The sequence below is a fragment of the Mus caroli genome, chromosome 16, assembly GCF_900094665.2.
Source record: "Mus caroli chromosome 16, CAROLI_EIJ_v1.1, whole genome shotgun sequence".
Lineage (NCBI taxonomy): Eukaryota > Metazoa > Chordata > Mammalia > Rodentia > Muridae > Mus > Mus caroli.
Window position 1 is genome coordinate 90,867,626 of NC_034585.1, and position 12,926 is coordinate 90,880,551.

The window sequence follows — 12,926 nt, forward strand, 5'->3', positions numbered from 1 at the left end:
CAAATAGACTGGACCAGAAAAGAAATTCCTCCCATCATGTAATAATAAAAACACCAAACACACTGAACAAAGAAAGAATATTAAAAGCAGTAAGGGAAAAAGGTCAAGTAACATATAAAGGCAGACCTATCAGAATTACACCAGACTTCTCACCAGAGACTATGAAAGCTAGAAGATCCTGGGCAGATGTTATACAGACACTAAGAGAACACAAATGCCACCCCAGGCTACTATACTCAGCAAAACTCTCAATTATTATAGGTGGAGCAACCAAGATATTCCATGACAAGACCAAATTTACACAATATTTTTTTCACAAATCCAGCCCTACAGAGGATAATAGATGGAAAATACCAACAAAAGGAGGGAAACTACACCCTAGAAAAACCAAGAAGATAATCTTCTCTCAACAAACCCAATAGAAGATAACCACACAAACATGAAAATAACATCACTAATAACAGGGAGCAACAATCACTATTCCTTAATATCTCTTAACATCAATGGACTCAATTCCCCAATAAAAAGACATAGACTAACAGACTGGAAATGTAAACAGGACTCAGCATTTTGCTGCATACAGGAAATGCACCTCAATGCCAAAGGCAAACACTACCTCAGAGTAAAGGGCTGGAAAACAATTTTCCAAGCAAATGGTCCCCATAAACAAGCAGGAGTAGCCATTCTAATGTCGGATGAAATCGACTTTCAACCAAAAGTTATCAAAAAAGATAAGAAAGGACACTTTATACTCATCAAAGAAAAAATCTACCAAGAGGAACTCTCAGTTCTGAACATGTATGCTCCAAATGCAAGGGCACCCAGAATTCTCAACTGAGGAATACTGAATGGCCGAGAAGCACCTAAAGAAATGTTCAACATCCTTAGTCATCAGGGAAATGCAAATCAAAACAACCCTGAGATTCCACCTCACACCAGTCAGAATGGCTAAGATCAAAAAACTCAGGTGACAGCAAATGCTGGTGAGGATGTGGAGAAAGAGGAACATCCCTCCATCGTTGGTTTGATTGCAAGCTGGTACAACTACTCTGGAAATCAGTCTGGCAGTTTCTCAGAAAATTGGACATAATACTACCTGAGGACTCAGCAATACCACTCCTGGGCATATACCCAGAAGATGCTCCAACATGTAATAAGGCCACTATGTTCATAGCAGCCTTATTTATAATAGCCAGAAGCTGGAAAGAACCCAGATGTCCCTCAACAGAGGGATGGATACAGAAAATGTGGTACATTTACACAGTGGAGTACTACTCAGCTATTAAAAACAATGAATTTATGAAATTCTTAGGCAAATGGATGGAACTAGAAAATATTATCCTAAGTGAGGTAACCCAATCACAAAAGAACACACATGGTATGCACTCACTGATAAGTGGATATTAGCCCAGAAGCTCGAAACATCCAAGATACAATTCACAGGCCACATGAAGCTCAAGAAGAAGGAAGACCAAAGTGTGGATACTTCGGTCCTTCTTAGAAGGGGAACGGAATACCCATGGGAAGAGTTACAGAGATGAAGTGTGGAGCCATCCAGAAACGGCCCCACCTGGGGATCCATCCTATATACAATCATCAAACCCAGACTCTATTGTGAATGCCAACAAATGCTTCCTGACAGGAGCCTGATATAGCTGTCTCCTGTGAGGCTCTGCCAGTGCATGACAAATACAGAGGTGGAAACTCTTAGCCAACCACTGGACTGAGCACAGGGTCTCCAATGAAGGAACTATAGAAAGAGCGGAAGGGGTTTGCAGCCCCATAGGAGGAACAACAATATGAATCAACCAGTACCCCCAGAGCTCCGAGGGTCTAAACCACCAATCAAAGAGTACACATGGTGTGAGTCATGGCTGTAGTTGCATATGTAGCAGAGGATGGCCTAGTTGGTCATCAGTGGGAGGAGAGGCCCTTGGTCTTGTGAAGGCTTGATGCCCCAGTGTAGTGAATGCCAGGGTCAGGAAGCGGGAGTGGGTGGGTTGGTGAGCAGGGGAAGGGAGAATGGGATAGGGGGATTTCGGAGGGGAAACCAGGAAAGGGGATAACATTTGAAATGTAAATAAAGAAAATATCTAATTAAAAAAAAAAAAGAAAGACCACGGAGAAAAAAACCCCCCAAAAACAAAAAACAAAACAAAACAAAACAAAACAAAACAAAACAAAAACCATTTGCTGACCATGCATGAGCCAGAGTTTATTTCTTAGGACCTGCAAGATAGCTCACAGCTACCTGTTCCTCCAGTCTGTAACTAGTGGTTCTGGCTCCCACTTCTGATATTGGTAGGTACACACACGCAGGCTAGACACAAATGCACACAAAATAAAAATGGATCTTAAAAAAAAAAGCGAAGAATGAATTAGTTGTGCTAACAAAGTACTAACACTCTTCATTCCTCGCTTCTAGGATGCTGTGTTCTACAGGCCAATGCTTATCTGCTTTATAGGAGTGAGGTGATAGGGAAATGAATTAATATGCCGTTACTTGGAATTATGATCGACTCAGTTATTATAGTAATTAATAATAGTAATTAATATTTTTGCTTCAAAAATGCACTTAAATGCATTTTCCAAATGGCCCTTGATTAGCTCTTTTTCCTACGATTTACTTGGCAAGACCAACCACCAAAAATAGTCTCCCCACAGCCGCGTTCTTTGTATTCACCCAGTTGCATTTTTAATTTATTCCTGGTGCACACAGCCACTACAAGGACACCAGCCTGACAGAGTAAGAGGAGAGAACACAGAGGGATGGGCTCTCTGTCTTGGCACTTCCTCCTGCCCCTTCTCCCAAGGGGCTGCTCACTCAGTGACAAGTGAGCTGAGCGCTAACTCGTGGAAGCCTTGCACTTGGAGGTAACGAGAGGCCACAGGCTCAGCCACCGGTGGGTCTCAGTTTCAGATGTAAATAATACATCCTGCTCACTCTGGGCTATGGGTTCTCAGGCTGCGCAGATGCCTGTAAACGGTGTTTGAAAGCTGCAGCTTTCTGGCACGTGACTGCGGATCTTCAGGCGCTCATTTTGCTTTTTTATTCGTTAAAATTTTTATTAGTGTATATTGATTTCACAAAGTGATGTTTTGTGACCTCTTCACTGCGGTATCTCATGTTCTTTACTGCTGCCGGCCTTCATTGTTCACCCCAGCTTTTGTGGATGCGTCATCTCAGCCTTTGCAGAGAGCCCACAAGAAACCTCTTGTCAGGCCTCTTCCTGTGATCTACCACGTGGACTAGCCACAGAGAACTGAAGGAGGCAGCGGCGGCAGGAGATGCCTGGGACACTAGGGTGACAAGCTGTCTGGGCTTCCTCTTCCTGTGGCTTCCTTTCTGCATTTTGCACAGGGATCCCACTGACCATTGTGGAAAGTCCTCTGATGCAGAGGGGTGGGAGAGACGGAAGATGCTATCTCTGTCGTCTGCTGACTGGAGGTCTCTTCAGCTAGTTTTGATCCACGTTCACACACATTATGTGAGGGCAAGAGCTTCTAACCCTTAAACAGAGAACAGTGGATGGATCTTACTAAGTTCTCTAGCACCCACCAGTTATCCTGTGCTGAGCTGTCCCCGTGTGAGAATCCTGGTTCTGCACTGGAAAAGCTGCTGGCTCCATGCTGTTCTTCATGCTCCTCTGTGTTCCTGAGGAAGAAAGACTATCATGTAAGTGTACATATGAACATATGCATGTGTGTATGCATGTACATGTTTGTGAATGTGTACATGTGTGTGTGCATGTGCGAGCATGCATATGTGCAAGCACACATGTGCTGCTGCTTATGTCTTGGCAACCCTACCCACAGTGGTGGTGTCACACCCGTTCATTACCATGTTCAATTTTTTTTGTTTTTTTGTTTTGTATGTGTGAGTTCTGGAGTTCAGATTCAAGTACTTATCCTTAAAAGTAGATCAATGTATGAAGCTAACAAAGAATCGGTACACTTCAGACAAGTGTCCCTTAGTGCAAATGGTGCAGGTCTCATCTGTCTCCCAGCAGTTTACAGAATCACCAAACACCTCCTTATCTTTCTGAACTTGATTTTCATCGTCACCAGCTCATCTGGTGCCAGCAGGTAGCTTTTTTTTCTGACAAGAGTGACATGTGGCTCTGAAGAAAGAGTTTCTGGAGAGGGTGGCAGATGTTCTAAGAGAGGCTGAGAGGAGGGTTCTAATGTGACAGGGTAGCTTCGCAGATGTGAAGGCTGTTGCATCTTCAGAGAAACAGCTCGTTACTGTGGAATGAGGCTTCTTCCTGACTCTTTCCTAGTTGTTCCAGCTATCGGCTCTTCAATTCCACTTCTAGATGGTTCTATAGAAAGCCCAGGCTATGCATGGATTTGAATGACAGCTAGAACTGTCTCAATTCTCCAAACTGCTGTTCTCTGTATGTGTATGTTTCACTGCTAGTGTCAGAAAGACAGTTCTCAGTGTGTGTGTGTGTGTGTGTGTGTGTGTGTGTGTGTGTGTGCGTGTGTGCTAGGTGCATGCTTACATGTGTGTGGGTTTGCCAGCTCATCTGTGCTCATGCTTATGGAGGGCAGGGGGAGGATGATGCTGGATACCTTCCTCAGTTATTTCCCATCTTACTTTGTGAGAGGTTTTTCAGTGAACCTGTAGCAGTAAGGCTGGCCAGGCAGCCAATGAGCCTGTAGGGATCTGTTTGTCTTTGGCTCCCCAGTGCCATGGCAGCCAGCTTTTTACATGAATGCTGAGGAGCTGAACCTGGGACCTCATGTTTGCATAGCAAGTACTTTACTCACTGAACCATGTCCCCAGTCCTGCTCCACATTGCTTTAAAGAATCAGGGTTTCCATCTTCTCCTCTGAAGCAGTGTAGGAAAGACCAATGAGAAGTGCCTTTGTTGGCTTGTACTCAGGGAGAGAGACGTTTTATCATCCTCTGTTCCCAAATCACCACTGATGGCATCATCTTCGCATTGAGCAATGTTCCTAGCAAAAGACCCTTTGTTGTAAAAACAAAATAAAATGAGCCCTGGGATGGCAAATGAAGCCGATTGTGTGCTGTGCTCACTGCATTCTGGGCATTGTGTGTGCAGTACTCACTGCATTCTGGGCTCTGTGCTGAGTTCTACCCATCACTCTCTTGTAAGTGCATTTGGTATTCCACTGTTTGCTCTATCCATGGACCCCTTGTCTGAGTGCTCACATTGTACTTTTTGTTCCTGTTCTTGTGATAAAAATACCCTGACAAAAACAAGTCAATGGAGAGAGGCTTTATTTGGCTCACAGTTCCAAGTTATAGTTTGTCATCATGGGAAATCAAAGTTTCAGGAACTCGAGGCAGGAGGTCACATCATATCCACAGTGAAGAGCAGGGAGCAACAGATTCATATGTACATATTTAGCTTCTGTTGTCTACTGTTTAAAAATTACAGTATGTGTATGTGTGTGTGTGTGTGTTGGTCACATGTGGCACAGTACATGTATGTGTGTGGCTGTCAAAGGACATTTGGGAAGTATCTCCTTCCACATAGCTCCAGTTCAGACAAGCACCTTTAACAGCAGCTATGCCATCTTGTAGGCTCCTCTTTCGTTCTCATACAGTTCAGAAACTTGTGCCTAGGGAATGCTGCCACCCACAGTGGTCGAGTCTTCTCGCCTCAGTCAACATAGTCAAGATAATCCTCAGCAGATATGCAATGGGTCAACCTGATCCAGACAATTTCCCCTGACACTCTCTTTCCAGGTAACTGTGTCAAGTTGACTGTTTATACTAACCATCACACCGGGTATTGCACTATGACAGCAGCTGGAGAAACAACATTAGTAAGATAGTGACAGTTCTTGTCCATAGATTGACACCTGGTAGCAAAGGCAGAAATGAAACTAAACAAATGTTACATGTTAGCAAAGTCAAGTGCAAGGCCCCCAGGAGACTCCCAGCTTTCCACTGCATGGTCCTTCCATAGTCCTTGCAGTGACCTGGAGCTGGTACCTGACATTTAGATGAAGAAACTGAAGGGTAGAACCAACCTCCAGACTGGGGAAGATTACAAAGGTTGGCTAAATTCTTCATGTTCCAACCAATGTAGCCTCTCTCTGGCTTGGAACTACTATCCTAAGATTCCAGATGAATTTTAGATGTGAAGATCTTTGACTTATCTTAGGGTTCCTATCCAGAACCAGCTGGATATGTTGGCCTGAACAGCCTCGGGCCAAGGGTGGTGTTCTGTATGGATAGCTAGCCCCCTGGCTATAAGTAAATGGTATGGTGGTTCTCTTTAATTGTCAACTTGACACAATGTAGAATCACCTGGGAAGAGAGTCTCAGTGAGGGATTTTCCAGAGCAGGTTGGTTCATGGTTGTGTCTGTAGGGGGTGGGAAGACCTTCTACTGTGTGTTGCGCTGCTCCTTGAGCAGGGGATGCTGGCTGGTGCAATGGTGAAAGGTCCTTCTGAGCACTAGCATGTGTGTAAAGTCACTGTCCTCTGCTGGGGGTTGAAGATGTGAAGGGACTAACTGTGCTTCAAGTTCCTGGTGAGGCAAGAAGTTAGGAAGCAGAATGAGTTTAGCTGTTGTCACCAGGCAACAAGCTGTCAGCTCAGCAGCTGATACCTGGAAAGCCACTGGGAGCCCTATCTCGCCTGCCTGGGAGGGGCTAACTCCTGACCTCATGACACCTGGACTGCCTGGTAGTGATGGGCTGACCTGGAACTGTGGGGACCAGGAAACCCATCCTTTCTGGCTTGGTTTTGTCAGTGTTTTATCACAGCAACAGGAAATCAAACTAGGACACTCAGCGTCCCTGGACTTCATGCGTGCCATAAAACACTATCTTTCTGGAATAATCTCAAATAATATATGAGAATGCAAACTGTAAAGTGGGTAGATATGCTCCCTCATGTGAGTTAGCCGCTGACTAACTATAGAAACTAGTTATAAGGAGGTAGAGTTGATCTGAGTTGTGGTTTTAGAAGTCAACGTTGGCTGGATCCTCTGCTTGGTCTGAAGTGAGGCAGAGCATCATGGCAGCAGGAGTTGTACTTAGAGACTGCTCACTTCATGGCAGTCAGAACTGAAAGCAATGACCAGAGACAAAGGTCTGGAGAGATGGCTCAGTAGGTAAGATGCACACAAGCATGAGGGCTGAGTTTAGAGCCTCCTGACTCAGCCAGGGTGGGGTTAATTGTTTGTAATTGTGCCGTAGGGGTGGAGACAGGAGGATTTTGAACTTGTTGACCAGCCAGTCTAGCCAAAATGGTGAGCTTCTGGTTCAATGAGAAACCTACTGTCTGAAAAAATAAGGTAGAGAGAGGCTGAGAAAAGACACTGAACCTCTGGCATATGCATCGATGCCAGATGCACATGTACACAAATGTGTGTAACACACAGAGACCAAACACACACACTACACAAACACACACACACATAACACACACACAAACCCATATACCACACACAAACACACACATATACCACACACACACACACACACACACGCAAACACATACACATATACCACACACATATACCACATACACATACAAACACACATACACAAACACACACATATAACACACACACAAACACACACATATACCACACACAGACACATATACCATACACATACACACAGGCAGACAGACACACATAACACACACAAACATACCTATACACATATACCACCCCCTCTTTCCAGGACATACTCCCTCCATCCTCCCACATCTCTCAGTGCCATCAAGTGACAAGTGACTAAAACTGTTTATGAGGTCAGAGTCCCTGGGATTCAATAGCTTCTCCAACAGGTCTTTAGGGCATGAGTCTCTGGGAGGGGACAACAGTCTGCATCCACAACACCATTCAGTCCTACTGGCTGCAGGACTGGAAGGTTCTGCATTTCAGAGGTAACCAAAGACCTCCAAATGCAGCCTTCCTCCATTAACCTGACCCTCGGTTTCTCCAGTGTAGGATGGAGAATAAATTGGTTGCAGCTCAGAGTACTTGGTGTGAGTGCTGGGTGCTAGGTGTCATGGACAGGGAGGCCATCCAGAGTATGTTTGTGTGTGTGTGGTATATGTGTGTGTTTGTGTGCGTGGTATATGTGTGTGTTTGTGTGTATGGTATATGTGTGTACTTGTGTGTGTGTCATATGTGTGTGTGGTGTGTGTGTGTGTGTGGTATGTGCTTGTCACACACATTGACCTTCCAGAGGGTGGACTCCATCACCTGGGCATTGAGGACCCACCTGCTTACAAGAATGATACTTGTCAGCATATATGATATGACTGGCCTCAGCCTTGCCTCTCTGTTACAACAGGTGAAGGTTTACCAATGTGGGTCAAAGGGAGGGTAGGAACCCTTTTCCACTCTGCCACCAGACTAAAGGTCCCTGCCCAGGTCAGGAAAGATCAGCCTATTTGTGGAGGAGCGCTAACACACATAGGCAGGGTGTCCCTTGGTGGAACAGGAATGCAGGGCTTCGGGATAGTGACCTCCTGTCCATGACACCTAGCATCCAGCATTTACACCAGGCACTCTGAGCTGCAGCCAATTTATCCTCCGACTCTGTCTCAATGACCCTTCTCCTGTTCCACTGGATAGCTGTGTTTAATGGTTCAGAAAACTGCTGTGGGCCTGAGAAGCCTTCCCTGCAGAGTCATTGTAATTAGGGTAATGGCTTCCCTGGGAGAACCATTTTCTAGGCCTCACAGAACCTCTGATGGGTCTCTGGGACTTTCAGCCACACACTGCCCCTACCCAGGTTCTTGGCTCAGAAGCCAGGAATATCTTGCTGGCAGTTGCTTGAGGCTCTCTGAAAAGAGTGAGAGGCAGGCAAGCGATACTTCCTCTGTGTCCCAGGACCAAGCCCAGGTCAGCAATGGAAGAAAGTATTGTCCGTTCTTTTCAGCATGACCTCGCTGTCACCACTTTTGCCAACCCCGGCTGGCACACCACAGACACCATCCACTCCTCATCTCGTTAAATTGCTCCAAACAGTATTGCTTGCTCATTTTCCACATGCTAGGCTGGGGCTTTAACTATGATGTGGTGGTGTACCCCAGCGTCTCCTCTGGCACAGAAGACAGAGACCAAAGAAGCAAGTGTCCACTGAACTGCCAAGCAGTAACGTGGAACAAGTTAAAGAGAGGCTATAGGAGTCAGATCTGTTCCTTTAACAAAATGCCCAAGCAAGTGACTCTCTATAAGGCTGTTTGTAGGTCCCTGGGTCCTACCTTTCTACTAGAGTAGTGGTTCTCAACTGGAGACAGTTTTGCTCTCCATGAGGCATTTGCCCATCCAGAGACACCACTTACCATTTTGTAAGTAAACACAGAAACAAATGGAATACTCCTGCATCTGGTTGCATCCCTCAATTGTTTGAGACCAAGGTGACCTTGGCTGAGAAACTATGGGAGAGGTAGGGATGGGATTGCTCAGAAGTCAGGTAGAGCCAGGAGGGAGAGGCAGATGTGGAGGGTAGTGGCCTTAGCCCTGAAACCTGGAAGGAAAATTCAGCCCCCAGGCTGCAGGGGGCTCTGTACATCTTAGTTCTGCTTGTACATCAGTCTCTGGTTACCCTAGGAGACTGAGCTTCTTTATGAAGCCCTGCACAGAGTAGCAGCGTGAGAGTTTAATAATCATGGGTGTTGGCAGTGTATCACTTAAAGCCTTTCCTCTTCCGCAGTCCTCACAATCCATAGACCCTGCCCACCTTCTCTGAAAGCAGTCTATATCATTAGGGCCACGGATTCCAGTCTTTCTAATGTTTGCTCCACGTTCCTAGCCCAGGAACGCATTTGTGTAAAAACAACAGCATGCTAAACTGTAGGCAAACGAGAACCTTCATTGTTCTGAGAACATGGAAGACACGACCTTAAGGAAAATAAGCGACCTTCGCTTGCTTGGGATGAGAGCTGTGCATCTTTGGAGCTTCTCAAAGATTGTACTGTGCAGCTAGGGCTGAGGACCACTGAATTACAGCAGTATTCAACTGGTAAAAAACTGTGCAGTCTTGTACATATGGGCACATAAATACATGGACATGTTTCAGGCCAGAGAAAGGTCTGGTGTCTTCTGCTATTCCAGCTAGTCTCTTTCCCTTGGTTCTACCAACGCATCCTTTCCCACTTGGCCTGTGGCAGAGAGCAGTACCCAGCACCAGTCTCTTAACTTTCCTGTGCCTCAATTTCCAAACCTGCAACACGGGAAAATGAATTGTACCCTTGTCACTGCCCAAGTGAATAGGATGCAGTCACATTCCCATGAGGTTCTTTGACCTTGCACAAATCTTTCTTATGAGAATTCTCGCCCTGCCTCGCCCCCACCCCCGGAGCGTCGTGGTCTTCCGGTGGTTACTGGGTGTGGGAAAAGCAGGACCCTGCGGTTTGGCCTGCACCGCCAGTAAATTCAAAGTTAACTTCAAGACTGTCCCCTGGGAGGGCCAGAGCGCACAGCCGGCAGCGGCCCTAGAGGATCTGAGGATCTGCGCAAATGCTGGTGCCAGGGAAGATGCTCTGGCCAGCGCACTCGGGAGGCGGGACCTTGGCAGCCGGTTCCTGCTGCTTCTCCATAGCGCAGCAGCTCGCAGCTCTGTGGTCCAGGGACCCAGGCTCTGACTAACCGGCCACTGCTGCGCTGCGGGGAAAGTGCACCTCCTCCTGCCGCCGAGCACCTATCACAGTCCCTAAGCGCATTGCCGCGCGCTCCTCCCACTTGCAAATGCCAGTCCAGCTTGCGGCTGCCCTGGCCTGGACAGAGCCTTCGGCCGCCTGCGTCCCCTGCTCTGTCCCTTCTCAGCTCCAGCAGGACGACGGTAAGGGATTGCTGCGGGAGGCGGGGGCGCGGGGCGCAGGCACTAGAAACAGCAGGGCAGGCTGGCATCCATGTGTTCTTCCTGTAAAATTAAGGCAGAGATATCACGGAGCTTGATGAGAGCTTGGATTCACTGACAGAGACTTGTATATATTCCACACCGAAGGAAGTTGTGCTTCTGGGTGGGTAGCAGCGCACACATAAATGAGGGTTACACATCGATGGACACAGCACAGGATTCAAAAGAATAGCCCGAGCTAGAGAAAATAACATAAATCAAGTCAAATTCTAAAGCCAACTCCGAAGCATCCTGCTGCAGCAGCTCCTGCAGTGTGTGGGCCCAGGGCTGAGAACAAGAAAGAAAAAAGCCTTCTTCTCAGCCAGGGGTGACAGTCAGGGATGACAGCCAGAGGCTGACTTCCTGGGGTGTTCTTCTGGTCATGGGAGTGCCTTGGGCTTGGTAATCAACATTTTCTTTGGGGGTGAGTTGTGGGTAGGGGTTAGATGCGATATGATATGATATGTGTGTGTGTGTGTGTGTGTGTGTGTGTGTGTGTGTGTAGGTTTTAATGCACTGGGGTCTGGGGAAAGGTCTTGCTCCAGTCAGTGTTGGGCTTTTATCCATTTTATAAATGTAGGAAATTCTTAGTTCATGGCTGAGTTATATGCATGTTTATTAAGCTCATTCTTGTATAATGAAAATTTTCAGTTAAATTATAGCTTTGGGCAAGGAATATAGCTTTAGTGATACAGTTGCCTCTGGACATGTGGGAGGCCCCAGCTCAATCTTCAGAACTGAACAAAACAAAACAAAACAAAACAAAACTGTCTGTGTTTAATTTGTCCATCAGCCATCCATCCAGTCTTGTATATGCTCTGTCTAACTGTTCCATCTCTTCAGTGTCTCTTCTTTAAAACAAACAATCAAACAAACAAACAAACCCAGTTTGAGTAATATGTGCATTTGGTTTCAAAGAGATCATGTCAGAATTGACTGTTTTCTGTTACCTTCAGTTTGTGTCTAATTAAAAAATAAAGTCTGATTTTTGAGGGAGAAGCTCAGGACAAGGTTGATGACATCAAGTCTGAGAAGTGACCCTGAGGAGCAGGAAGGGGTCCCCTTCCCCCTCGCCCAGCTTGACCCAGACACTTGTTCCTTTCTGAATGTCCCTCTGAACAGATGCCCCTTTCTTGTTGGTTTTGGGCAGGCGCTCTGAATAAACCTGGGCATCTCTGAGTTGTGAGATGGGTGAGATGTCCCAGCATGATGTAAGTCTCCTTTCAGCAGGGTCTCCTTCCGTTTCACTCTCTGGTCTCAGGAGGTAGGCAGGGCAGGTTCAGAGGATCCTAGAAGGGCCTCCAGAGAGCAGTCTCTGCTTCTCTGGGCTTGGGCTTGGCCTTTGGTTCTGAGCTCAGAAACTTGCCATCCGTTTGTTGTGCTATTTAACTGGGCCTCTGATCCCATTTCTCCTGGGTTTTCTGTCAGGACTAGATCCTGGTCCAGAACATCCACCCACAGTTCCAGTGTCCTGGAGCAGCTGCTTGCTGCAGGGCATCCTCTGTCCCTAGATAAGTAAGTTAAGGTGCGACCCTTGCTTGGTCCTGACAGAACAAACGCTACCATGTCTTCTCACCTGACTATGAATATCAGCTGTCAGGAGTTCACTGCATTGGCTCCACCCTGGGTTGGGTGAGCTGAGTGTGGGCTTGCGTGCGTGCCTGTGTGTTCACGCTGGGGTGGGGTTGTAGGAGAGGAAGGTAGAGGTGAGAGTTGAGGAGTGGCCTCTGGTACACACAGTTGGTCCTTCTCCTTTCCAAATTTCAGTCTACCCTCTGGCTAGGCTTGGGTATTTCACTCCATCAGGCTTTGTGGCTGTCTCCAGTGGGTTTACACAACACTTTTCTTTACCTCTGGTAAGGGAACTGTCTGAGCCAAGCTACAAAGTAAAAGAGTGGGTGAGACAGGTGATAGAGATTCTGGGGAGGCAACACAGCTCTCAGTTTAAAACCAGGATCAGGAGATAATGTGATCAGATTGAACCCCGAAACAACTGATGACCAGCTGTCCTGCCAGGTGCACAGGTTTCAAAGATTAAACCCTGGACACTGAAAACCACAGCCTTTGGCGCTAGCTATTACG

The 12,926-nt window shown here is 46.6% G+C and overlaps 1 protein-coding gene across 2 annotated transcripts in view; it reads left to right on the plus strand.

The window, feature by feature from the left end:
• Positions 1 to 3,294: 3,294 nt before the first annotated feature.
• The window catches only part of B3galt5 (beta-1,3-galactosyltransferase 5), a 50,885-nt gene continuing 41,253 nt past the window's right edge, over positions 3,295 to 12,926 (plus strand). Inside the window, exon 1 of one of the 2 annotated variants that reach the window (XM_029470839.1) lies at positions 3,295 to 3,676. The gene's annotated coding sequence lies outside the window, so the exon portion shown is untranslated. Of the gene's footprint in view, positions 3,677 to 10,528; positions 10,788 to 12,926 lie in introns of those variants that run through there. The other variant, XM_029470840.1, reaches the window with a different exon arrangement.